Source organism: Notamacropus eugenii, chromosome 2 (assembly GCF_028372415.1).
Source record: "Notamacropus eugenii isolate mMacEug1 chromosome 2, mMacEug1.pri_v2, whole genome shotgun sequence".
NCBI classification, from domain to species: Eukaryota; Metazoa; Chordata; class Mammalia; order Diprotodontia; family Macropodidae; genus Notamacropus; species Notamacropus eugenii.
Genome location: NC_092873.1, coordinates 159,484,697 through 159,489,511, shown reverse-complemented (window position 1 = coordinate 159,489,511; position 4,815 = coordinate 159,484,697). Strand labels below are relative to the sequence as shown.

Genomic DNA, 4,815 nt, shown 5'->3' with positions numbered 1-4,815 from the left:
TGGAAGAACTGAAAATTTACAGGTCCTTAGAAGTATCTCTGAAAACAACTGCACAAAACCCCTGAAGCCTGGGACAGCACATCCTCCATACTAGAAGCAGAGCCCTACTTTAACAAAGAGGCAAGAAGCTGAGTAATTGCCTAGAAAAATGAGCAAACAGCGAGTAAAAACTCCGACTATGGGATCTTACTTTGGTGACAAAGAAGATCAAATCATACAACCAGACGAAGACAACAAAGTCAAAGCTCCTACATCCAAAGCCTCCAAGAAAAATATGAATTGGTCGTTCTCCAAACTCGACTCGGCGGCCGCCGCGGGTACCTCAGCAGCAGCATGTCCCACCGGAAGTTCTCCGCTCCCAGGCATGGCTCTCTGGGCTTCCTGCCTCGAAAGAGAAGCAGCAGGCACCGGGGGAAGGTTAAGAGCTTCCCCAAAGATGACCCCTCCAAGCCCATCCATCTGACTGCCTTTCTGGGCTACAAGGCAGGCATGACCCATATTGTTCGAGAGGTGGACAGGCCCGGCTCAAAGGTCAATAAGAAGGAAGTGGTCGAGGCTGTGACGATCGTGGAGACGCCCCCCATGGTCATTGTGGGCATCGTGGGCTATGTGCAAACCCCACGAGGCCTGCGTAGCTTTAAAACCATCTTTGCCGAGCACATCAGCGATGAGTGTAAGAGGCGGTTCTATAAGAATTGGCATAAGTCCAAGAAGAAGGCCTTCACCAAGTATTGCAAAAAGTGGCAAGATGAGGATGGCAAAAAGCAGCTGGAGAAAGACTTGAGCAGCATGAAGAAGTACTGCCAGGTGATCCGCGTCATTGCCCACACCCAGATGCGCCTGCTCCCTCTGAGGCAGAAGAAATCTCACCTGATGGAGATCCAGGTGAATGGCGGTAGCGTGGCTGAGAAACTGGACTGGGCCCGTGAGAAGCTGGAGCAGCAGGTGCCCGTGTCCACCGTGTTTGGGCAAGACGAGATGATTGATGTCATTGGGGTGACAAAGGGCAAGGGTTACAAAGGTGTCACTAGCCGCTGGCACACCAAGAAACTGCCCCGAAAAACCCACCGAGGACTGCGTAAGGTGGCATGTATTGGAGCTTGGCATCCTGCCCGGGTAGCCTTCTCTGTGGCTCGAGCTGGTCAGAAGGGCTACCACCATCGCACTGAGATCAACAAAAAGATCTATAAGATTGGCCAGGGCTTCCAGATCAAGGATGGCAAACTGATCAAAAACAATGCATCCACAGATTATGATCTGTCCGACAAGAGCATCAATCCTCTGGGAGGCTTTGTCCACTACGGTGAAGTGACCAATGACTTTATCATGCTGAAAGGCTGTGTCGTTGGGACGAAGAAACGTGTCCTCACTCTGCGAAAGTCTCTGCTGGTACAGACCAAACGTCGTGCCCTGGAGAAGATTGACCTGAAGTTTATCGACACCACATCCAAATTTGGCCACGGTCGGTTCCAGACTGTGGAGGAGAAAAAAGCTTTCATGGGACCACTCAAAAAGGACCGAGTCGCAAAAGAAGAAGTTGCCTGATGTTTCCAGACCAATTTGGAGCTGGTGGATTCTCAATAAATTTTTCACAATTAAAAAAAAAAAAAAAAAATATGAATTGGTCTCAGGCCATGGAAAAATCTCAAAAAGGATTTTGAAAACAAGTAAGAGAAGTGGAGGAAAAATTGGGAAGAAAAATGAGAGTGATACAAGAAAATCATGAAAAAAAATATCTTGGTAAAGGAGACCTCAAAAAATGTTGAAGAAAATAACACCTTAATAGACTAACCCAAATGGCAAAAAGAGGCCCAAAAGGTCAATGAGGAGAAGAATGCCTTCAAAAGAAGAATTAACCAAATGGAGAAGGAGGTCCAAAAGCTCACTGAAGAAAATAATTCCTTAAAAATTAAAATGGAGCTAATGACTCTATGAGAAATCAAAAAATTATAATACAAAACCAAAAGGATGAAAAAATAGAAGATAGTGTGAAATATGTCATTGTAAAAACAACTGACCTAGAAGTTAGATCCAGGGGAGGTAATTTTAAAATTATTGGACTACTGGAAAGCCATCATCAAAAATAAAAGCCTAGACCTCATCTTTCAAGAAATTATCTGGGAAAACTACCCTGATATGAATGAGAGGGTAAAATAGAAATGCAAAGAATCCACCAATCACCTCCTGAAAAAGATACCAAAAGGAAAACTCCTCCGAATATTACAGCCAAATTCCAGATTTCCCAGGTCAAGAAGAAAATACTGCAAGCAATCAGAGAAAAGTAATTCACATACTGTGGAAGCACAATCAGGATAACTCAAGATTTAACAGCTTCTAACTTAAGGGATCAGGGAGCTTGGAATATAATATGCCAGAGAGCAAAAGAGCTAGGATTAAAACCAAAAATCACCTACCCATCCAAACTGAGTATAATCATTCAGGGGAAAATGAAAATTCAATGAAATAGAGGACTTTCAAATATTCTTGATGAAAAGACTAGAGCTGGATAGAAAATTTGATTTTCAAATACAAGACTCAAGAGAAGCATGAAAATGTAAACAGGAAAGAGAAATCATAAAGGACTTATTAAAATTGAATTGTTTGCATTTCTTCACAGAAAGATGATATTTGTAACTTATGAGACCTTTCTCAATATTAAGGTAGTTGGAGGGAATATATATATATATATATATATATATATATATATATATGCATAAGATACAGGGTGAGTTGAACATGAAGGGAGGATGTCTAAAAAGTAAAATTAAGAGGTAAGAGAATAATGTATTGGCAGAAGGAGAAAGGAAGAGGTAGAATGGGGTAAATTATCTTACATAAAGGAAGCAAGAAAATGCTTTCACAGTAGAGGGGAAGAGGGGGAGGTGAGAGGAAATGAATGAACCCTACTGTCATCGCATTTGGCTTAAGGAGAGAATAAAATACATACTCAGTTGGGTAGGGGAATCTATCTTACCCTACAGTAAAGTAGGGGAAAGAGGATAAGGAAGGAGAGATAGAAAGGAGGGGAGATTGGGAGAGAGGCTAATCAGAAACAAACACTTTTGATCAGGGACAAAGTCAAAGGAGAAAATAAAATAAACATGGGATGGGATGGAATAGAGAAAAATATAGTCTTTCACATGGCTGTTAGGGAAGTGTTTTACATGACTGCACATATATAACCTATATCAAATTGTTTGCCTTCTCAATGAGAGTAAGTGCGGAGGGAGAAAGGGAGAGAATTTAGAACTCAAAGTTTTAAAAACAAAGGCTAAAAATTGTTTTTACATGCAATTGGGAAATAAGATATATAGCTAATGTGGTATAAAAATCTGTCTTGCACTTCAGGAAAAAAGAAAGGGAAGGGAATAAGAGGAGGAGATGATAGAAGGGAGGGCAGATTGAAGAAAGGGGTAATTAGAATGCATGCCATCTTGGGGTAGGGTGAGGGGAGAGATAGGGAGAAAATTTGGAACTCAAAATCTTGTGGAAATGAATCCTGAAAACTAAAAATTAATTAATTAATTTTTAAATTAAAAAATGCATTGGAAATTATGGATCAGTAATAAGGAATGAGAGAAGCACAAGATTTTTTAGACTATACAAAAGCTTACACCCACCTATATTTCTTTTTTTTTTTTTTTTTTTACTTTTGACAACTATAGCACCGGATATGAATACTGAATAACACACAAAAATAAAATTAATTCTATCTTCACAGAGGAAACAACTCATTAATGATTTTGAATCATTCCTGAATCACCTACCTAATGTGTAAGGTCAACAATCAAGATTACTAGAAACTTAGAAGGAAAAAAATGATAAAAGCATGTGATGTGCAATTAAAACAACTTCATCCTGACCTATTCAAACAAGTTATTGGTAATGAAAATGGGATATGAAGAAAAGACATAGACTTGGACAATCATAGTTTCCTGTAGCAGTCACATTGATTGCAATTTAAGGAATGTTTGGTATAAGTCATAAAAATAGTGAATGACAGAATGTTACCCAATACCTTTTAAGATTGTTAAAAATAACAAATACAAGACTGGAAAAGAAAACTATAGACTGGCTTCCCTAATGAATACAGATTCAAAATTACCAAAAAAAATTACGTAATAACTCATAAAAATTCATGCCACTTTAAGTTTTACAAAATCATTTCCTTAAAACAACCTTAATTCTTTTTGACCCCTATTTCATCTCTTCTATTTCTTTAATTTACAATACACATTTGCAGAAATGTTTTTTTCCTCTGCTTTCTCCTTTAAATGTATTCTAGAATCAATACCTTTGGATATTAATTTTTAGTATTGGCGATGAGGTGTTATGGAAAGTGTTAATTTAAGGGTCCAATCCTTTTCTTTGCCTTCTCTTTCATTATTTGTCCCTTTTGATGACTTCCTATAATAATTATTCTGTTCAATCCACTGCGAATGGTGTTCCTAGGGGTCCCAACCACTTCCTACCACCCCTTGTTAGAGTTACTAAAAAGAGACAAGATCCTACCAAATAGCATTTTTTGGAAGATTCCTGACTCACCCCAACTTTTGTGGGCTTGCTTCATAATATTTCTAGAGCATATCTTTTATGCTGGGACTTAACTGTCACTCTTCTATCTGTAATATGTCCCCATCCCCTTCCACCACCCTAAAGATAGGAAGAAATTGAAAGCCTCTCATCTACTTCTCATCTCACATCTTGACCAATATTATTATTAGATCCCCTGTCCTACCATAACTCCTCCCTACCCAAGAGGATTTCCTATATATTATCAGACATCAAAGATTCATTTAACAGTAAGTAAGAATT

The 4,815-nt window shown here is 39.0% G+C and overlaps 1 pseudogene; it reads left to right on the top strand.

Annotated features, from left to right (window-relative positions):
- Positions 1-291: 291 nt before the first annotated feature.
- LOC140526499 (large ribosomal subunit protein uL3 pseudogene) lies at positions 292-1,615 on the top strand (annotated as a pseudogene).
- Positions 1,616-4,815: the final 3,200 nt, after the last annotated feature.